Source organism: Equus caballus, chromosome 5 (genome assembly GCF_041296265.1).
Source record: "Equus caballus isolate H_3958 breed thoroughbred chromosome 5, TB-T2T, whole genome shotgun sequence".
NCBI lineage: Eukaryota > Metazoa > Chordata > Mammalia > Perissodactyla > Equidae > Equus > Equus caballus.
The window spans coordinates 98,739,639-98,762,552 of NC_091688.1; the positions used below are offsets into that span (position 1 = coordinate 98,739,639).

General features: G+C 48.6%; 1 protein-coding gene across 4 annotated transcripts in view; it reads left to right on the top strand.

Moving 5' to 3' along the window:
• The first annotated feature begins 4,522 nt into the window (after positions 1-4,522).
• The window catches only part of GNG12 (G protein subunit gamma 12), a 123,577-nt gene continuing 105,185 nt past the window's right edge, over positions 4,523-22,914 (top strand). The window contains exon 1 of one of the 4 annotated variants that reach the window (XM_070268864.1): positions 4,523-4,818. The gene's annotated coding sequence lies outside the window, so the exon portion shown is untranslated. Of the gene's footprint in view, positions 4,819-7,100; positions 7,244-8,521; positions 8,682-11,771; positions 12,476-22,914 lie in introns of those variants that run through there. The other 3 variants (XM_023641879.2, XM_070268863.1, XM_023641880.2) reach the window with 3 other exon arrangements.

Genomic DNA, 22,914 nt, shown 5'->3' on the forward strand with positions numbered 1-22,914 from the left:
TGAGAACCATGCAGTGTAAATTAGAGTCACAGAGGTTGCAGGCTTGGTATTTTCCATTCTCACCAGAATATAAAGCTAAATGAAATTAGCAGGTCTGTTATCAGAGTGCCAGAGAAAATACTTTCCATTCTCATCACAACTTAGCTCACAGACCCACACAGTTGACTGTGTCTGAGTTGAAACCAGTAGCACAAGCTATAGATGGACCAATAATCTAATCATGGCCTACCAGGCTGCTTCCCTTTCTGACACTGTAGGGGCCTTCTATTTTCTTCAGGGAAGGTCTGGGGTGAGTGGTTGACAAAGAGAACGTTTCTGTTGAACCATTTAATTACTTAGCTTCTGAGTACATTCCACATCAGGGCCAACATTCTGGCCGAGTTCTGGAAATGAACAAGGGCCTGGCATCGCTCAGACTGGCATCAGTTACCCTTGCTCATGTGGTTTCTGTAAGTGAGAGCGTTGATGCTGGGTACCACTGACAGTGAAGGGGAAAAGTCCCAAATCTCCTCTGGGAACCTGGAGGCCAGATGGACTGTGTGGGAGGGGAAGCTTTAAGGAAAACTGGAGGAGAGTGTGATGGAGGAATGAGGGAAGAGGGAGGGGATTTGCCCCGTCCAGCTCCCAGCCTCTCTTCCGGAGCCTGACACCCTCTTGTCCTCCACAGCTTCCCTGGCTTTTCTTTCTACAGGTCTGGGTCAATTCTTTGTGACCTCACCCCTCCTCCCCTAGGATAATTTATTTTGTCCAGGGCTTTCACAATCATTCTATCTTGGAGAGACCCAAGCCAGAAGGAGAGAGGACCCTCAGTCCTCCAGCTAGCCCTCTCCCCAGGGGGAGAACTTCACAGGGCAAAATGGAGGACACGATGGTGACCTTATGTCATGGGAAGAATGAGAAGGAAGAGGAGGAGCAGGAGGAGGAGGAAGGGCAGGAGGAGCAGGCAGAGAAAAGGGGGGAGGAAGAAAACAATAAGGAAGGGAGGGGGGAGAGGAGGAAAGAGAACAGTAGACCTTGGCTACCCAATACTGGCATTGTCACTTTGCTGTGTTATTGTAATCACTACTCAGAACTGGGAGGTACTTTAAAACACACAGACCACATTTGTTTTAATGGAAAATTCAGATACATTGAAATCCAAAAATTAGTAAAATCTAGGCTGCAATTTGCCATACTGAAAATGTTTTCTAGTCTACACCAAGGGTTGCCACACTTTGTTTCTAAAGAGGCAGAGAAGTATTTTAGGCTTTGTGGGCTGGGAGGTCTCTGTCACAACTATTCCACTCAATCATTGTAAAGCAAAAGCAGCCAAGACAATAGATGAATGGATGGATGTGGTTGTGTTCCAATAAAACTTTATTTACACAACAGCCAGTGGTCTGGCCCTCTGGCCATACTTTGCCAACTTCTGGTCTACACAAGGCCTTTTTTTGTCTTTTTATAATTTGAAAAAAGGTATTTAAAATATTAAGAAAAACACGTTATTCATAGAAAAGCTGTATGTTCATTGTAAAAACAATTCACGCAGAATAAAAAAGTGTAGGTTACCTGAAACGTCACCACCCTGAGAAAATCAATTACCATTTACAAACATCACTGCAGATATACTCACACAGACGTGTGTGTGTGTGTGTGTGTGTGTGCGCGCGCGTGCTTTTTTCACACATGGGCGGGAAATTCTATGCATGCTCTTCTGTAACCTGTTTTCTATACTCAAAAATACATTCGGGGCATCTTTTCATGTCAGTATCTTTGGATCTACATCTTTTCACAGGGTGCTGTCGATGGAGATGCCCTATCTCCTCTGGTGGACACTTGGGTTGCTTCCCCCGGTGACAGTCTCCACATCTCCACCTCCTAGTTGACCACTGGTTGAACCTCTCCAACGATGGGAAATTTGCTAACTTTTGAACCCATATATTTGACCTCAGACAACAGTGTCTGGGGATTTCTGCTCTCCAGAGGTAGAGGGCCAAGCTCTGTAATAAGCCAGAAAGCTCATTTTGGGTTATTAATCAACTAACTTGAGTTAGTTTCTCAATTCTGGGCCACTCCTGCCAAGCCTGTGGAGGTCCCACCCATTTGAAGATGGAACTGTTGTTGAATTGCCTACTGATACGTAGCCACCATTTTGGTCATAGCTCCTGCCTGTGGCGAAACACGTTTCAACAAGCTCCCTGGGGATTTCCACGATTGTGGGTGCTTCTCACTGACCTAACTTCTGCATGAGAAGATGGCAGCCTCTGACTCAGCAGAAAAACCAGTTTGTGAAACACTTACCCAGGTGATCTATTCAACAGGAGGGAGCTCTCCAGAACTTCCAGGGCAGGTTCAGGCAGAGCGTGGCCATGTGCACAGGACATGTAAGATCCCTAGGGAGCAAAGCTGCCACCCCAGAACAAGTCTGTGAAGATCTGCTCCCCCGCCGACTGACTGATTTGTCTCATTTTTTCATCTTTCTTCACGCGTCTCTTTCTGACCAATGACTTAGAGTGTTGTTATTGAATATTGAATAGAAATTCCCAGAAGTGGAGCTTCACATAGGAATTGCAATTAATTTTAAAAATCAGTTGTCCTGAGTTGTAAGGACAGCTTGCTTGCTTCATGAGGAATTATAGAGCAAAGAAAGCCATCTCTTTCTAACAATGTAATTTCCATAGAGTTGGGACTTTAGAGACTATTCTCTTATAATCCCTTTACTGTAAAGACAAACAAAGGTTCAGTAAAGTTAAGTAATTGCCCCAAATTCACACAGCTTGTTAGTGGCAAGGCCAGGACTTACTCTCAAAGGCCTCATCTCGTTACGCATAATATTTTACTTTACTGCTCTGCCGCTCTTTCATAGGCAGCTGCTTTATTTTGATTGATTGATTGATTGATTGGTTGACCGATCCATCTGTCTTGAGTGCCATTGGAGGGGTGGAAAATTGTTAAGCCAGAACATAAAAAGCGAAGGAAAAAAGAGTTTAAAAAAAGTCTGGAGAAAGAAAAAATAGGAAACTGAATGGGCTCATAGCGTGAGGAAGGTCGAGAGCAACCAAGAATGGCCCCAGGGCTCCCTGGGGACCCGGGGTCAGGCCCTCCAGGGCTGTGCTGAGTATTCCTCTTACGTCTGGCTCTGAGGCCACCCGAGATCTCAGAGGTGACCCGCCCAGAGTGTATACTGGGGAGCCTCTCCCACATCCGCACTCAGCACTGACACACTATTCCCAGGCTGCTGGCAATACAGGCTCCTGACCATTCACAGCTGTGTCCATCAGTGGGCATCGCCCTCGGGGAACTGCTCTGCCTAAGGCTCACCTCTGCCCAGGAAGGCAGGATACGGAGAGACAAAGGCCCAGGCCGCTGCACTCGATTTGGTCCAACTCTGAAGAACCAGTCCCCTGCAGTCGCCCTGGGCCATAGGCTCAGCTGTAACCACGCAGAGAGGCAGCCTCTGCCTCTGCCCAATCCTGCCAGCCCCACTTCCTTACAGGTGTATCTTTTTAACCACTCGCCAATAAACCTTCTTCACGCAAGGTATGTTTCCAGGTAACTCAATCTAAGGTATCGCCCAAATTCACACTCACTGTCAGAATTGGGACTAACCTCAGGTTTCCTGCCCCATCATCTTGTTAACCTAAACCATTCTCAGCTGCTAGACCTCTTTCTGTGGCTAAAGCTCTTCACGTACAACTTGACATAACCCATTCCCCTACAAGACAGGCCTCCCAAGGTGTGATGCTGACGACCAGTGTGTTATACAAGATGATTTTGGTAGTACTTGGAATGGGCTGGTCTTTACTTTAATAGTTATCTTAGCTTTCGATTCCCCAGCAGCAGACCCTGAGATGAGGACTCAAGGGAAAACGATTTATTAGCATCCAGGCCAGCTTCATTGATGTGAAACCTGTAGCATCACATACCGGTGCAGTCACACAGGGCTCCATGCTTGGCTTGATACTTTGTTGTTTCCTTCTTGAAATTCTTTTTTTTTTTGGTGAGGCAGATTGGCCCTGAGCTAACATCTGTTGCCAGTCTTCCTCTTTTTGCTTGAGGAAGATTGTCCCCGAGCTAACATCTGTGCTAATCTTCCTCTATTTTGTATATAGGACGCCACCACAACATGTCTTCATGAGCAGTGTGTAGGTCCACGCCCAGGGTCCAAACTTGCCAATCCCAGGCTGCCAAAGCGGAGCACACAAACTTAACCACTACACCACTCAAGGCCCCTCCATTTTGAAATTCTTAATAATTTATGAACATGTTTTCATTTTGTATCAGAGCCTGCAAATCCCATAGCTGGTCCTGATTAGGACATGTTCCTAGGACACACTGGTAGGGGAGCGGGAATCAGGACCCAGGAGAGTGAGAAGGGAAAGCAAGAATGTGATGTAAGGCAAAGTCCCATGGGGAGGGGAGAGAATTTGGCCCCAACTGGTAGGAAGCTCTGTAGACAGTGGAGATCCACCCAGAGTTGTCCCAAAGGGGGGGAGGGGACAAAGGAACTGGAGTATTTATAGCTCTGTACTCCTCAGTCACTGACTAAAGGCTGGGGCTTGGAGGGAGGGACATTAATTCCCAGGCACTTCCAGCTGTCCTGTGCGCAGGCAAAGCAAATCCTGCAGCTGAGGATGGTGCTCTGACCAGGAGATGCAGTACCGGTTGTGGGAATGAAGGCACACCTGGAGACCATTTGCGTGAAACTGGAAGAGGATGGGTAGGGCCATGGCGGAACACTGATATTGATTGCTGGAGTCAGGATGTACTCTAAGGTTTGTCTCCACCCTGACAAACAGAAAGCAGACACCTAGGGAGATGCAGGAAGACTGCCGAATGGTAAGATTTCTGCTCATCCATCTTCTTTTTGAGTAAAAGACTGAGGCTTTACTTATCAAACCCACAATTTCATGGTTGGAACTACTAACAGCAAGGATAATATATGTAAGAAATAACAAAAGCAAGCCAATCAAAAATATCAATTAAAAATCATATAGGAGGTACACTGATGTAAGGGTGGAATGTGAACGATGGGAATTTGGACAGATCAGCAGAGTAGAAAGCACTGGATCCAGGGCTGTGGGTAAAACACCACATCTGGGGCCAGGCACCTTGGGTTTGAATTCTGGCTCCGCCACTTTTGGACTGCACGGCTTAACCTGCCCGTGCCTACCTGCTAGTGTTATTAGGAGGATTAAAAGAGTCAGTGTATGCAGAACACTTAAAACACCTGCCAGGTAGGAAGTGGTGAATGTCAGCTCTTATTATTCCTGCCTTGCTACTAACCAGATCCGTGCTTCTCAAACTGTCTGTGGCTTTTTATTTTCAATCTCTTGCGGGCTGATGCTTTTGAACGACATGATAAATACAAAAGGGATAATGAGAAAAATGAAATAAAAGAAATATATAAAAGACAAGGCCATATTTTTAGTTATTAGATAGAATAGGCAGAAAATTACTCAAATTGCTATAAAAGTTTCTACACGCTCATCTTCAATTCCTATGCTTATCCCATTACAGATGGGTAACAGTTTCTAGATGGTCACGGTTCTGTGGTCCACACTTTGAACAGTACTGAATTAGAAAACCTTTGATAAGCCACTTAAGTTTTTAGTGCCTCAGTTTCCAGGTTTTTGTAAGAAACAAATGAGATTATGTACATGATAATCGGTTAGCACTTACTAAACTACACAGCCCCCCAGAAAAGGCAGTGAGTGGTAAGGCTGTTGAAGTTGCTTCCACAGTCTGCAGGCAAAAGATACAAACCTCAGCATAGGACCATCTCAGGCCCTGTTGGCATCAGCTGCTCGGTTTAGGGTGGAGCCTTTGAACTGTCATCATCTGTGCGTGAATCAGTCAAGCATTTCCTACCACTGGACAGAGAGGGAAATAAAGGCTGCCCCCAGGAGGCTGTGGCTTGCACCCAACCACCACTGCCATCCACAGTTTGCAAAGACCACACTCCTGGGGCAAGACATCCAACCACACACTTCCTCCAACGTTAGCATCCCTTCTGCACTCTGCTCAAATGATTTTCCGGAGGATGACCCTTGAGTAGGGGTCAGGAGGAAGCTAAGAGTGAAGACAATGTCCTCACGGCAGCCCTTGGCTCCCAGCTCCCCTTGGCTTCCCTTCTCTTTACTTGGTGAAACCCAACACGCAGACATCCCTCACCAACACTTCTAGACTCCATTTCAAACATGGACTCTGCCCACACTGGTTCTAAATGACCTACTTTGGCCTCACCTTCTCTTTTTTCTCCACCCTGTCAAACAAGAAAGCAGATACCTAGGAATTTGCGGGAAGTCTGCTGAATGTAAGATTTCTGCACATCCCTCTTCTGGACTCTCTCTGGACTCTTCGAGGGTGAGCTCCCTGTCTGATGCATCTTTGTAACTCCCCCATCACCTTCAGCACCATGCTTGGCACACGGCAGGTGTTCAATGAATGTTTGTTGAATGGCTATACGTTTGAACGGTTTGAAGTCTCTAGAAATAGAAGTGGCTCTTCAAACTACCCGACCTGAATCCATCCAGAAAAGACCAACCAAATCCAACTATTACGCACAACTCTGCCAGGTACTGGGCATTCGGAGACACAAATTTTACCGGGGAGAGATGGAGGGGAAGCTCAAGACGGGCGGATGGACTTCAAATTCAACAGTCCGCAGTTATAGCTCCACTTTCTGGGAAACAAAATCTCTCCGTTGCCCCAGGGCCCTTTAAATTTTACTGTGACTGTTTTCTTAAGAAATTCCTGGAGCAGAGCCTAACTTTTGTGTAGGGGGTTGGCAGCCAGCATATTCGCGGCCCAGGGGACGCTTGGCATAAGGGTTGGCCAGGCGTTCGCACGCGAAGGAACCTTCCAAGGAGTCGGGGCGGCCCCGTGGAGGGTCGTGAAGCGGGGGTGTCCGCGAGTCCTTGGACGCCAGGGCCTCCGTGAATTCCGAGAAGGGAAAATGGGGACGGCCAAGGCGGCCAGACGTTTGCGGAGCCGCCCAGCCCGCGGCCGCTCCCCTCCGCCGGCCCGGGACGACGCGGGCTCGGCGGCCGAAGCCGGGCGGGCCGGGGCGCCGGCCGCAGGGAGGGGGCCGGGCCGCGGAGGGAGGCCGGGCCGCGCCCCGCCCGTCGGGCTGTGCGCCCCGCCTCCCCGGGCGGGCGGAGCCGGCCGGCGGAGAGGAGGCGGAGGGCGCTCGGAGCCGTCGCCAGGAGCCCTTGGAGACCGAGTCCCGGCGGCGGCGGCGGCGGGGCGGCAGCGCAGGCGGGTGAGCGGCGGGCCGGTCCCCGCGGGGACGGGCGCAGCGCGGGGTGGCGGCCGGCTGGCGGGGGGCCGCCCCGAGTCCCCGGGGCTGGGAAGCGAGGCGGAGGGAGGGAGCGGAGGAAGGAAGGAAGGAGGGAAGTGTCCCGGAGGGCGGGGACTGGTCGGGACGCGGGGCGCCGGAGGGGGGGAGGCCCGGGACGCGAGCCCGGGAGGCGGCCGGCGCGCTGGCCTCGACGGGCGGCCGGGGCGCGGGCAGTGGGCCCCTCGGGCCCGGGCGGGGGCGGGGGCAGGTCTCGGCGCGCGCTGCCTCCTCGCCGGCGCGCGGCCGTCCCCGGCTGGGTGGGGAGGCCCGGTGTGCCCGGCCCTTGCTCGCGGCGGGGCCGGCTTTGGGGGAGAGCGGGCATCTGGGGGGCCCGGGCGCCACGCCCCTCTCCCCTACTTTCTTCCTTCTGGGGGCCGGCGAGCGGCTGCGCAGCCCTGGAGGGCGCGCGGCGCTGGGGACTGGCGGGGACTTGGGGGGCGCGGCGAGGGGACCCCGGGCCGCCCCTCCCGTGGGGACCCCGGCAGCCAGGGATCCCGAGCGGGTGTTGCAGGTAGTATAGGAGGTCAGGACTCAGACAGGAGTCTTGCGTGAATTTTTTTAAAGGATTCCTAGACCCTTACTACTTGAGTCAGGGGCATTTCCTCTTCTTTTTAAAATTTTAACTAGGGCATATCAATTAAAGCTAATTTTAAAACGCTGTGACTGGCGTCTCCCGACACTCAGTTGTCCCTCGCCGGGTGTTTCTATCTTGTGAACTTGGCTTAAGCCATTCATAACTTTCGAAAAGGAACTCGGGCTTCTCGTTAAATCTCCGCCTTGGAACAAAACTTTGGACGACCGAAATCGGAGTGAAGGAGCTGCGGAGGCCTGTCATCTTGGTGGTCACCCCTGTCCGGGCGTAGTTGTATACAAACAGGAGCACAGAGAAGGAAATGGCCAAAACCCGGGGAGAAGGGAGGTCCCCTGCGCCCACGTGTCAGGGCACGTTTCATGGCTGCTGCGAGTGGAAACAGACCGGGAGTTTATTAGACCTTGTGGAGCTGGACCAACTTCACAGGGTTAGCTTCCTTCCCATCAGTTATTTCCTCTCCCCCCTGCTGTCTCCGCGGACACTGTTTATGTTTCCTGGGGCTCTTGTAGCTTCCTCTGAATAGATTGTCTGTAATGCATCTTTTGGCTGTTGTCGGAGGCGGGGTCCGTGGCTGTGTGTCCTGTGCTTTGGAAGCGGAGTTTGGCTCCGTTTCGAAAGCGCTGGCCCCACGCTGCACCTCGCCGGCTCCTCCGCCCGGCGTGAGTGATGGCAGGATGGCGGCCTCACCTCGGAGAACCAGGAAGGCAGGCAGCGCGCCGAGGGCCGGGCTGGGCTGGGCTCGGCTGTTGCCAAAACAATCACGTTCAAGTAAGGAGCCGTTTTGTTTTTTTAAAAAAAATAACCAAATTGTGTGTATCAGCAAGCCCCTTTTTCAATAAACAAACATGTGATTCACACACCCACTGTTTCTAAAAGTAATCAGACGTTTTACAGAGATTTCAGGGATAAAAGGACTTAAATGTTTCTGCCTTCTTTGCCTTCCCTAACAGTTAACCAGCACCGTAAAACCCTGGTTTAGTCCCACAAATGCCCAACAATCCAACGACTGTGCCTCTAGACCTTATAAAAGATGCAGTCCTATTTTTACTGTGTTTAACCCAGGTCATTTACTGGGTATTGAGCCGCAACAGCATTTCGATTTGTGTGGAAATACGTAAAAATATGAGTGTGTTTCACGAGAGACTGAAAAGATTAATTATTATAAAAACTTTCTGTGTGGCGAGCTCCGGTGTCGTTTGAAAGACTAGCTCTCCAACAGTGAGGTTGGCAGTGTTGGGCTTCTGTTGTCACTTGTTGAGGGTCATGGGGGGGTTTGTCAAGTTGTGAGGGCAAAGAGGTTTAATTAAAACGCTTGAAGAAATGGTTAGCCGATACCAGATCAGTTTTGTTTTTTTAATGTTGCAAACCTCTCTCGGAGAGGAAAAGAAAGTTTCAGATTTAGAATTGTCTCATTTATTGTGTTGGATTTCTATTGGGTGTGTTGTTTTTGTTTTAAGTTTTATATGTCAATTTAAGCTTAATCTAGGGAGGTAAATCGTGGAAACCAAATAAAATTTTTCTGAGGCCTGATTTGGAAGAGAAGAGTTTAACGGTTTGGGGGTGTGGGTTTTGGTGTCAGACAGACCTAGATGGGAATATTAGTTGCTTAACCTTTTTCAGTGTGATTTGTAAAATGGAGATTAAGGTGGTCTCTATCTCTAGGGTTTTTATGAAAGTATATGAAATAATCTTTGGAAAGCACTTTATGAACTCACAGTTAATGTTCAAAATTATTAGGTATTTTATTTATTTAGCTTACTTTAGCAGCAGGCTACGGATAAATTACAAGATGGCAGCTTGAACTTTCTGGAGATGCTAGATTGCATAATTTTAAATTCCATAGGAGGTACCTGATTATATAGCTAGATAACTAGATAGATGGAGCTAGAGATATAGAGATGCGTGTTAATATTTCTGTACATTTGTGTGTCATGTTTCTACCATAACAGTATGGAAATTATGATTAATGGATTAATAGTTTTAATATGCTTTTAAAGCTGAAGTTACAGTCATATAATATTTTTAGAGCCAGGCAGTCAGAAACATTTCATTAATCATCTTTAAATTTAAAGAGAAGTTACATTTCGAATAGTCGTGTTTATTAGCCCTGGGTAGGAAATTAAACCAGAAACAGAAGTATTAGTCTTTAACCAAGTATGATTTTTAATTAAAGTATGAAAAAATGTGACCCAAGGATATCCAGTTATTTACTTTTTCATATACTGACGTCCAGTGCCAACAGATAAGCTGTAAGAGTTTAGGATTGACTGGGAGTGTTTCCTAAATGTTCCGTAGGAGCCTTGTGACTGACTGTAAACTTTTGTGAGAAGGGGTGTTCAGTCAATTAGGGGAATCTGCTCATCGTGTGATTGAATCATTTGCAACCTTTTGAAAATGCTTTCACCTTTAAAACAAACCCTTTTGCAAGCCTGTTGCTTTTTCGTACTGCACATCAGGTGCACAGGATTGCAATGATCCCAGGCGTAGCTTGTGCCACAGGTGGCTTCTCATTTTACTAATGGCTCCACAGGGACTGCGCTTTATAATATTTTTAATAACTGTAAAGGGTACAGTGTTATTATGAATCGTTTCTTGCCTATGACATTCTGCTCTGAAGCAGTGCAGGACGTGGTTGAATAAATTATTGATTCTTTTCACTCCTAGAACATCATAGCATAGTGATGGATCCCTGGCTTATGCTTCTAGGTAGAGTGTGGGCAAGTTACTTAATATCTCTGTGCGTCAATGAGGTGTTGTGAGGAATAAATGAGTTAATCTTTCTAAAGCATTTAGAAGAGTGCCTGGCACTGTCTATGTGCAATAAATATTAACATGAAGTTACTACTTCCTGAAATTTTCTCTTTCTAAGTGTTATGTAATGAGCCTGTATTATTTTTGTAACAGGAAAACAGCTATACAAAATTTTAATGTTTCCCAAAAATCTTAAAAAGCTCAGTAATTTAAAAAGTCCTGCCAAACAGTGCTTATGAAGTAAGAGAATATAATTAGGCAATTGTTGCATCTTTTAAATGTGAAATGAATCACAATGTTAATTTGTTAACAAATTAATTCTCCTAGATCTCAATCCCATTTTACTTTCTTATTAGAACCTTAAAAAAAAAAAAACCCATAATCCAGGGGCTGGCCCGGTGGCGCAGTGGTTAAGTGTGCACGTTCCACTTCTGCAGCCCGGGGTTCGTGGGTTTGGATCCCAGGTGCGGACATGGCACCGCTTCGCAAGCCATGCTGTGGTAGGTGTCCTGCATATAAGGTAGAGGAAGATGGGCACGGATGTTAACTCAGGGCCAGTCTTCCTCCCGCAAAAAGAGGAAGATTGGCAGCAGACGTTAGCTCAGGGCTAATCTTCCTCAAAAAAAAAAAAAATCCCTAATCCATAGTGTCCATGTTATAGGGGCAGAAGGAGAAGAGCAGTGGGCATAGTTACGGTGCATTATTACAGTTACAACCAGGTTTAAAAAAAGTTAAACTGATCTTAGAAAAGGAAGTCTCAAAGAAAGTATGGACAGGTGGACAGTGGGATTATGGTGCTTTCCCCTTTTCTCCCTCCATTTTCCCCAGTGAACATGTATCTATAATAACAGTAATCCATTTGTGTAACAGTTACTCAATAAAAACTCTGGTTTATTAGCTACAAATAGCAGGATTTTGTTGTTTTAGAAAAAAACACCAGCTTGCATAGCAGTTGAAGGTCCTTAAGTTAATGTGAAAACCCTCATAGTGAAAACTGTTTGGCTGTAAAAGAGAGGCCCTTTCGGATGTTTGTAGGTTTAGCTTCATCAGAGATGTTTGAAATTAGGTTCTGCACACTGACCAAGGCCACTAACCTTGACTCTGCAGAAGTTGTCACTTCCCAGAGCCGGGCTCTGCATTGCCGAGCTGTGTCCACACGGCATCTTCACTGTGTCCGATGCCTCCAAGACAGTCTTGAGGAAGACAGAAGTGTGCTTAGCTGAAGCAGAAAGTTCGAGAGATAAAAGATACAGCAGAGTCATGTGATTCCATGCACTGAGCTGTTCTGCATCCTGGGCCCTGGTCCAAGCCGTTTACAGATGTGAACTTGCTGAGCCCTTACAGCAGCCAAGGGAGGAAGCTGAGGCTCCCTCAGTGGCAAGGCCATCGTTCGACCCAGAGGTTCTGCCTGCACGCCCCATGCTCTGAGCACTCTGCTAGGAGCTGCCGTGGAGGGGCGTCCAGCCAAAACTGGGGAAGGGAACTTCATGGAGGAAGTCCCTTTAGAAGCTATCAATCAAACCAAGAGCAACAGAGGAGAGGGCTCCTTTCAGGGGTGAGAGGACCACCCGGAGGAGAATTCGAGGTGCCTTCCATTGGGCTCACCCCTCTTCGGCCATAGATGTTGAACTTCCAGAATTGCCTCAGAGACCCAGCAGGCCTGAAGCGCTCTGTGAACTCGGCCTCTCCCGTCCCTGGACTCTTCAGCAGGGCCTTGAGGGTACAGACGAAGGCACTGGCGTGCCAGGTCCTGTTCTGGAACCAGCCCCCAGGAGCAGGTCCTGCCCTCTCACAGGAACGAGAGGAGAGTGGTAAGCAGGTGGCTTGGATCCAGGGCAGAGCGTGGAGGTGATTTGACTGAAGTTACTTCTAGCTGGGTTATTCCTTTTATTGCCGAGTCTCTTGAAAATCATTTCTGCTGTCACTTGCATGTTTGGTTTATCCTGTCAGGTTTATTGGGTATCATAAAAGTGCTTAGCTGTGAGTGTCTGGTTGCCATCCTCTGAGAAGGAGGGTTTTTGTCTTCTTTTAATGGGTCTGCATTTCAGAGGATTACTGTGTAATAAAAACCAGGGTGTTGCAGACTGTTAAGACTTTCGCTACTTTCCACTCTGCTGGAGAATTAGGAGCTAAAAGAATTCTTTTAGTTCTGTCTTGGTGAATCAGTTACTAAGAATCTTTTGTAATTTTTCACATTCACTGATTGTAAGCAGGTGACTTTGGGGCCGGAGGGTCAGGAGGCCTTATGATCCTCGTGCTTTCTTACAGAATGGACTCCCATTCCCATTGTGGTCGATGTCACGTAACTGACACAGGATCCCCTCTGGCTGACTGACGAGAGAAGTGCAGCTTCTAGTTTGGCATGGGTGGGCGTCATCACGGATGCTCACTGGAGTGCGCTCTGAGTCAGTCGTCTTCTCTGCACTTGCATTCCATGTGTAGAGAGTTGCCTTCATTCCCAACGGCTGTGTGCAAACCCGCATGAGCCCATTGGGAGTGGAATGTTAACTTTACCGAAGTAGAATAAGCAGGCTTCTATTTAGATGCTACCAGCCAAGATGTCCCTGAGCACTGGACATTAAACCCTCAGCCCCCACTGGGACCCTTTGACTAAGATCCCAAGCTTGCAGTGACCTTAAATTTTGTCTGTTTTTCTGGGAGAAATGATTGCAGAGAAGCAACAGAGTTCAGCTCTCAGTGTGAGCTAAGTCTAAGGACGGAAAGAGGAATCAAACTCCAAAAGCTGCCTGGACTTGATTGAGGCTTAGTGAGGACTTGATGGATAGAAAACCATCACGCCAGATTTATTCAATCAGAATCTCGGGCAAATTGAAAGAGTATTGAAACCAGCAGGCCTGTCCTGTGCCTGCACTGCTGAAACCCTTTGAGTTAGACCTCCGGGCTTCACATGGGTGGACAGGTCATGACTGGCAGCTCAGACTTGTCAGGGGAGGGTTACATGTCTGGCCAAGAAGCGGAAAGATTGGATTGTGGCTTCTTGACAGAGCTTCCTTGAACTCTTGTACAGGTTGTTCACTGCACAAGAATGCCTAGCCAAGGAAGCAAGTGAGAACTCAAATCTGCTCAAAAACCATGTGTCCTGGGCTAGAACTGCCTCTGCCGGATGGAACGGGTACTTCTTTCTGACACCGTCAGGCGGGCAAGGCTAGGTCCACTTGGAGGGCTGGCCTGTTTCTGACTCACATGAAGGCATGACGTGGCCAGCAGCTGCTGTGCCTCTCGAGGCCCCATCAGCCACAGTGACCCTCTAAATGCACCCGCAGCCTCTGGCACCTAGTAGGTGCCTAACAAATGCCAGTGGAATGAAGGACTAAAACCATGTTCTTTGCAGTGTGTGCCAGCAAGGTGCACGAGCCAGGGTTCTTTTTTAATCAAAAAAGTAACATCGATTGTGTCTTCTGGGAACTGCACGTTGAGAGGGCCATGTTCCCTGTGGCCGGCTTCCTCCCCCTCAGGGCATCATCTCCTGGGGGCAGTTACTGTTTACTGTCAGTCAAACACCAGCAACATCTCAGTGTCGCCTGATGGTGCCAGGGTCCCTGCTCCCTTCTTGCCCTCCCCCTGAGGAGGGGATGCAGTGGTGCCTCATGGGAATGTGCAGAGGGATTCCTGTTAGTTATTTCTTGGCTGTGGGCCCCCCCCTTGGGACAGGATGCAAAGGACAGTGGCTGTGGGAACCTTCGGAACTCACCTGTGGCTTCCTGTGTGAGAAGACTTTTCTAGTTTAGGGTAAGAAGTGGGGAACCTTGTTGCCAAAGCTATGAAAAACTAAGTCAGGGAGTGTGTCCGTGTCCCCCTCGGCGCCAATTGGCACTTCTCGCAGGCTTTTTCTTTTAAGTCGATCCTTTAGACAGCTGGCTCTCAGAATTCACTTCCTCTTCCTGGCTCCTCTGCGGAGAGGCAGTCCTGCAGCAGGTGAGAGCGGCCATGGCCAGTGGATCAGCCTGAAGCCAGTGGTTCCAGAGAGGACCGTGCTGGTTCCTACTTAGGACCTCGGCCCTCTGCTGCTTCATGGAGAGACCACGGGCGCAGAGACCTGACCGCCCTTCACATCTAATCTGGTTAAATGCAGTCTTCTTCAGGCGAGCTCAGATTCCCAAAATAGCAGGGGAAAAGAATTCCTAACAAAGACTTCCACACAGAATTCCTTTGGATAGCAAATGTACCTGTTGCATTTCCAGTATGATTGGATTTTACAGAATTCCAGGAGTCTCAACTTTTCAGGAATATCTCTCTGTTGAATTAACCAGAATATTCCAGCACCTGCTTTGCCCTGTTTTTTAACATAAATATTTGATAAGCAGCATACTTCAGCCATTACTGTCCAAATCTAGAAAGCAAATAAATGCCCCTGGCAGGCTGCCTGGGAGGTAATCCTAGCCTTTCTGTCTTTGCCGCCCATTCACCTAAGTTCTCTGACTTCCTTCTGGCTGTAATAAATATCAGGGGCTCAGGGACACCCACACCCAGCAGGTGCTATAAAATGGGGCAGAGGTCAACCTCCCCATGCTCGCTGTGCTCGCCTCCTGAACTCTGGACCCGGGTTCTCTGATTCCCTGATGTCTACGTGAGAACTCGCCTGCCTCAGCCCGGGCTCCCCAGACCCTTCTGAGCTGAACTCCTTAGTATTGTGGCTCCCAAGCTGGTCTTGTCCTGTTCTTCACACTCCTGTGAAAAATGACTTATACGAACTCTTCGTTTTTTAAAATTGGTCATGTATTTATATGGTGCAAAAAAACCTCACAACCATATATAAAAAGGTAAACACTGAGGGCTCTTGCTCCCATCCCATCCCCATCCAGGCCTTTCCCCACTCTCTACGGTTTGCACCTTGTAAATACAAGCACGCTAGAATATATACTGTTACTCTTCTCCCTCCTTTCACAAAAGATGATATATTTTATGTACTGTTCTGTACCTTGCTCTTTAAAGTTGGCACTATGTCCCGGAGATCACTCTCTCAGCACTTAGAGCTCTCCCTCCCTCTCTAACAGCACGATAGTTGTCGGTGTCGTGAATGTACCGCGTAGTGCGTTTGACCAACACCGTATTGCTGGACCTTTGGGTTGCTACCCGTCTTTCGCTGTTACAAACAGTGCTGTGACAAGTAAAGGTGTAGTAAGTCATTTTGCGTTCGTGCAGGTGTCCCTAAAGGATTGGTTCCCAGAAGTGGGCCTGCCGAATCACAGGGCCCTGTAACCCCCCCGCCCCCAGGAAGGCTGACTCATTTTGCCCTCTCCCCGGCAATGTATTGGATGGCGTGTTTCCCCACAGCCCGCCAGTGAGACGTGTGTCAGCTCTTTTCATTTTTGCTAATCTCGTTGGTGAGAAATAGTAACTTGAAGTCATTTGAATTTTTCGAGTTGTGAGTGAGGTGGAGGTCTGGGGCCGTTTGTACATCTCTTCCTGTGCTCTGTTGTGGCGTGTCTGTCCAGTTGTGGGCATTTATCCACCTTTCCACCTAAAGCAAGCCTCTGGCCTCCATCACTGTCAAAATGTCTTAAATACAGACTTAAGAACGTGATGGCTCTTTTGGGCCTAAGGGTAGAGTGGGCTGCCAAATTGTCAGTGCAAAATCGAGAGAAATGAAAGTAGGGTTTTATGCCAGTTGCTAATGTCTGATTTATAAATAGTTTTCGGCTAATGGGATTATTAAACTGGGGCTTCTCCAAAACCATTATGAGGATGATCTTCTAGTCTAGCATTTCTCCCTCTCAAAAAAACGAGAAAGAGAGAGAATATATAAATTCCAATGGCATTTCCCTGCAAAATCTTCTAAGAAATCTAGAGTTTTCCATTTACGTGCCTCTCTGGAAAGGTCACACATGCTGTATCTTTTGTTTACCTGCTGAATCGGGCTCCTGTTCTCCCTTTGATTTCACCATCAGAGAGCTGTCTCTGTTTCCAAGGTGAAAGAGAAGAGGAGAGGAAAGGACAGCGTCAGGAGGGCGGCCGGAGTTGAGGATCCGACGAAGGGCGCAGGGTTGGAGTTGCACAGAATCATCTTTCTTTTTGAGGTGCTCTTGCAGTCAGCTCTTGGGATGCTATTTTTACGTAAACTGATTTTCATCTTTTTAAAAATGAAATCCACCAAGAGACAGAAATTATGGTTGAGTGAAAAGATGACTGTGGTTTCTTTGGTTTGCTTTTTAGAAATTCATACGAGGCAGTCCTGTATAAACTTAGCCTACACCTCCGTCAAAGAACAACGAAAACACCCTGCAAACCAACCGGAAAACCCCACAACAACAAACTCTCCTTCTCAGAATCCGCACTTTTAGTAGCGGCCCGTGAAGGCTCCAAAAAGGAGGATCTGATCTTCTAGGCCCCACATGCTCTCTCTTCTGCTCCTGAGTCTGTGGGTTGTTCCTTTGCTGAAGGTTGGTGTTCAGCTCTCTGGTGCTTTGTGTTTCTTCCAGCATTTCTCTCTGTTGCTGTTGTGTTGATCTCCCCACTGTACTGTCAGCTTCATATGCACAGGCTCCTGTTCCCTCCCCAGTACCTAGGAGAGTACTTAGCACCTCGGGGTACTCCATCGATAGTGGAGGAATGAACACTTCTAAGGGTAGGTACCTTCTGGACCCAGCTGGGTCTTTGTGGTCATCCGTGTTAGGGATCCCATGTCATACATGGGTCTGGGGAGGTGGTGGTAGCTATTCCTTGGTGTTTTGGCAGGGTTTTCCAGCCCTGTGCTCTCTGACAGTGCACATGATGGTTCAGAGCTCGAGCTTGCCGTCTGAGTCACCTGCCCAAGTCACCTGACCTGTCAGATCGTCCATTTGCAAAATAGAGATGATAAGACCATATTACAACAAATCTAAGACGCCATCAGTTATGAGATGTGCCATTATTCTATGTTCCACTAAGGAAAAAAATGCTGCCGATGCACCTGTAACCCACGGCAGCCCTAAGGGTGTATTAGTTTTCTGTGGCTGCCCTAGCAGATTACCACGTATTTAGCAGCTTAAAGCAACACAGGTGTATTACCTCTCAGTTCTGTAGGTCGGAGTCAGTGTGGGCTCGGCTGCGTTCTCTGTTCTGGGTTTTGCAAGTCTGAGATCCTTTTAGGAGGCTCGGGAGGATCTGTTTGCAAGGTCGTTCAGGTTGTTGGTAGAATCCGGTTCCTTGCAGTTCTAGGACTGAGGTCCCTATTTCCTTGCTGGCTGTCAGCTGCAGGCCACCCTCAGCTCTTAGAGACCTCTCTCTGGTCCTTGCACTTCGACCCTACATCTCAGAGCCAGCAACAGCGCAACAAGTCCATCTCATGCCTGGAATCTCGTTGAGTCTCCTTCTGCTCCATCCCTTTGCCTCCAGACAGAGAAAGCTCTCTACTTGTAAGGGCTTTTGATTCCATTGGGCCCACCTGGATAGTGCAGACTGCTCCCCTTGTATTAAGGTCTGTAACCTTAGTTACATCTGCCACGTCCCTTTCGCCATGTTAACAGAACATACGCACAGATTGCAGGGATCAGGGCGTGGGCATCTTTGGGGGACCAGTCTGCCTACCAGAAACAGTCATCCCTATATCGGGGAGGTTCAAATGTGAACAAAATGTGCTTCCTAGAATTGATGACATACTATCCTTGGCTTAGGAATAAAGGAGCTACTGATGTATGTTAAGCACGCGACGTGTTAATTGTAAGTGCTCGGGCGTTAACTGTGTTTCCGTTGTGGTTGATACTATGATCCAAGTGCCCACACAATACCCAGCACCTTTAATTCCAGTTTAAGTTATTTGCGTTCACAGTTAAATGCATTTGGTAAACACTAATTGAGAGAGTATAGTGTGCCGGCAGTTAATTCGATGACATTGAGGATGATAGTTACTCCTTGAGTGACAACTACGTCCCAGCCTGTGCCAGGAGCTTTCCATAGACGTCCTCGTGCCTTGCAGCAGCCCTCTGAGCTGGGTAATACTGGCTCCAGTTACAGGGCAGGAAGCAGGTTCAGAGAGGGTGAATGCTGCCCCAGAGCTCCATGAGAAGTAGCAGTGGCATCTTGCTTTGAATCCAGTTCTGTCTGACTCTGCAGCCGGTGCTGTCATGGTACCATGTTACCTGCCCCTCAGTCCCTGGTGGTACCGTGTGAAAAGAGCAGCAGGGAGGTGTCCACCACGTGTGTGGGCTGGAGCGGGGTGGCCTCCTGGAAGGGGAAGGAGACGTTGCCCTGTGACGTGTCTCTCTGGTACTCAGATGTGTCTTTGCTGTTAACTGTTTCGCTCTTTGAGGACAAACGTCTTGTCTCTTCATCCTTTCTTCTGTATTTAATAAGCACAAAAATGATCTTTTTCATTCACTAAGTATTTATCAGTTACCTGCTCTGTGGGTATACAGCTGTGAACAATATTGTGATATTGTGATTTATAATAAGAAATATATATTTGGTCTTTCACCCCATTCCTGGTACAGAGCTCCTACACCCTTGTAATTTCTTCAGTGAGATGAGGGTGTCTTTTTTTTATGTTAAGGAGATGACTTTTGGACTGAACCTAAGGATGGGGGCTGTTTGCCAAGAGAACCAGCCATGTCACTGGAAAGTTGGAACTCTCACTCCACCCCCCAGACCTCCAGGGAGGGGAGAGGGGCTGGAGGTTGAATCGGTCACCAGTGGCCAATGATTGAATCAGTCATGTCTATGTAATGAGGCTCCATGAAAACCCAAAAAGGAGGAGGATCAGAGAGCTTCCTGTTGGTGAATTCATGGAGGTGCTGGGAGAGTGCTGCACCTGGAGAGGGTATGGAAGCTCCATGCCCTTTCCCCCGACCCGGCCCTATGCATCTCTTCCATCTGGTTGGTCCTGAGGTACGTCCTTTTATAGTAAACTGGCAATCCAGTAAGTAACACGTTTCTCTGAGTGAACCAAGGAGCTGCCGTAGCACATTTCTGTGAGCCACTCTGGCAAATTAATCGAACCCAAGGAGGAGGAGGTTGGAACCTCTGATCTGTGGGTGGTCGGTCTGAGGCACCGGCAACAACCTGGGCTGTGGCTGGTGTCTGAAGTGGTTGTGGGGGGCAGCTTGTGGGACTGAGCCCTTAACCGGTGGGATCTGATGCTGTCTCTGGTAGATAGTGTCAAAATTGAGTTGAATTGTAGTATACCCTGCTGGTGCCGGAGAATTGCCTGGATGTGTGGGAGCCCCCTCCCAACACACAGACTTTGGTGACCAGAAACCTTTTACACACCGTGTGTGACTTTCGGAGGGAGGAAAGTGTAGCATGGGGGAACTCCTGCTTTTTAAGCTATTTTGAGCATGACCAGGGCGAAGGGGAAAGGAGAGGAGGAGGGGAGTGGTTTGTTGGAAGTGGGGTAAGAGTAGTAGCCACCTGAATTCAATAAACTACTCGAAGATCACAGTCTCAAGACTTTTCCCAAGACAGACTGCAGCTTGTCCATCGCAGGCTCTTCAGATTCAGGTGGACATTGTTGAAAACCAGTCTCAACATCTTCCCATCAAAACCTACTTTTCTTCCTGCTTCTCCAAGTCAGGGCAAGACGTCTGCATCCACCCAGGATGCCAAGCTCTGGACCCTAAGCCACCCGAACCCCTTCTTCCCCTTCACTGCCCTCCAGCTCAGACACCCTGGCCCCAGCCAACGCCTGCCTCGTCCACCTCCTACCTAGCCCACGCGTTTACCCTCCTCGACCCACTGCCTCTCCCCTGGATTGTCACCATGGCTTCCTGACTGACCCCCACCCTCCACACTGCCACCAGGGTGATTTTCTAAAACATAGATCTGAATAGGTCACTTCCTGTCTGGCAGCTCCCCGAAGGCATCTCGTCTAGTGGTTAAGGGCTCACACTGTCCAGGTTCAAGGCCTGGCTATGCTTCTTACAAGACCTGGAGTCTTAGAAGAGTTACGTATTGCTCTGTGCCTCATTTTCCCCATCTCTAAAGTGGGGGTGATAATAGCACTACCTCATAGATAGGTTTTGAAATTTAAATGAGTCGATGTGTGTGGAGCATTCAGGACAGTGCCTGGCACGCAGAAAGCCCTCGGTGAGCGTCACTCTCCCACGGTCCTTGACTGCCTGGCCGCAGCTCCTCCCTCCTGCTGCTCCCGCCACCATCCCCCTCCCTCCCAGGGCTGGGAAGCCTGGTCTGCAGGTGGAACTTTCTTAACCCTCTGCACCTGCGTAAGTACACGCACACGGTACCTGTTCAGACAGTTTCATAGCAGTTTGACAGTCATCTTCCATCTCTCGAATCTAGTAAAAAATTGGACTTGCATTTTATATTTCATTTTTCTAGCAGATCATTTTTATTACATTTTTATAGAAGGATGGGTTCATGATGAGTTGGAAATAAAACCAAAAACGCTAATCTTTCACCACGGATAGTTGGAGAAGTCCTTCTGCAGTCCCTCACACCCGCACCTGCTCGTTCATCCTCACCGGCCGGGTTACCGTCCTCACGGCACAGCCCTAAATCCTCTGGGCTTCTGCACACCACTTCCCCAGCCTTGGTTTATTCCCGTCCATTCAGCACCCACACTAAGTGCCAGCTCTGTGGACATAAGGGTGAGTAAGATGCTACCTCTGCTTTTGAGAAGTTCCCTTGAACTACCCAGTGATTCCTGCCTGTGTTTTGAAGTCTAGCATAACATCATTCTTTCTTTCATCTATTAAGAAAACATTTATTAAATACCAACTGTTTACGAGGCACTTGCTGCCTTCTGTTCCTGCCCTTAAGGACACCACGAAGCTAGCGGGGGAGACAGAAAAATAATGAAGATGGGACAGGCGCGTTAAGTAGCAGAGTGCGTAGAGAAGTGGGAAAGAGCACACGAGGGTGTGCCTGGCTTCGCCTTGGCCGGGGCAAAGGCGTGGGGAGGTCACACCTGGTTTCAGAGTTAAAGTAGAGGTGGTATCATCTGAAGATGAAGATCCAGGCCTTGAGGTCGAGCCCAGGGCCAAAGCCCCGCTCGGCGGCTCGCCAGCCGTATGACTTTGAGTGCCTGCCTCTCCGTCTTAGTCTCTTCCGGCTGCGGTAACAAAATACAGTGGACTAGGTGGCTCATAAATGACAGGAATTGATTTCTCACAGTTCTGGAGGCTGGAAGTCCAAGATCAAGGCACTAGTAGGGTCCGTGTCTGATGAGGGCCCTTCCTGGTTCGTAGACAGCTGTGTCCTCACGTGGCAGAAGGGGTCGGGCGCTCTCTGGGGCCTCTTTTGTGAGGGCACTAATCCCATTTGTGAAGGCTCCCCCTCATGGCGTAATGACCCCAAAGGCCCCACCTCCCAATACCGTCGCATTGGGGTCAGGATTCCAACACATGGATTTTGCAGGACACACACCTTCAGACCGGGGCACCCTCTGGACTCCAGGCTCCTCATCTGTGAAATGCCTGTCTGCCCACAGGCTGTTTTCAGGCTCACCTGAGATTATTATGTACATCGTGTGCTTAGAACTGTGCCTCACATGCGCAGTGCATGAATGTTAGATGATGTTGCTCCTGCGGTCGCCTTCTTGCTCTCTTCTTGACCCCCATCTCTGGCCGTGCTTAAGTCTTTCCTTGTCTGGGTTTCCAGCGGCTGCTCCTCAGCTAGCACTCTAGTTGTTATGTGGAATTGTGTACTTTGACCTGCCAGAGTTCTGTCTCCCCTCCAGAGTGTGTTGTACCCCTTGAAGTCAGTGACATTTGTCATCTTTATATTGCCCGTGACGGGCAGCGCCTAGTGCACAGAATAAGTGTTTAGAGAATTTATACTGTGTTAAAATAATCTAACTTTGAGCACTTCTTTTCAGAGAGCTTTGCGAGGAGTCTGGTTGTTGTGGACTGAATGTTTGTGTCCCCCCCAAAATTCATATGCTGAGGTCCTGACCCCCAATATGATGGGATTAGGAGGTGGGACCCTGGGTAGGTGATTCAGTCGTGAGGGTGATGCCCCACAAACGGGATTCGTGCCCTTATCCCAGGGACCCCAGAGAGCTGTCTCTCCCCTTCCATTGTATGAGGCAGTGAGACAAGGGCTATCTGTGAACCCAGAAGTAGGCTCTCACCAGACACCAAATCTGCTGCCACTTGGTGTTGGACTTCCAGCCTCCAGAACTGTGAGAAATAAGTGTGTGTTGGTTAAGCCTCCAGCCTGTGGTATTTTTATTATAGCAGCCTGAATGGACTAAAATACTGTTCAAACATTAATTTCCACTTTACAGATGGGGAAACAGACTCTTTCTAGAAAGTTTCTGCTACTTGCCTAAGCAGACAGCAGGGGTGAGATTAGA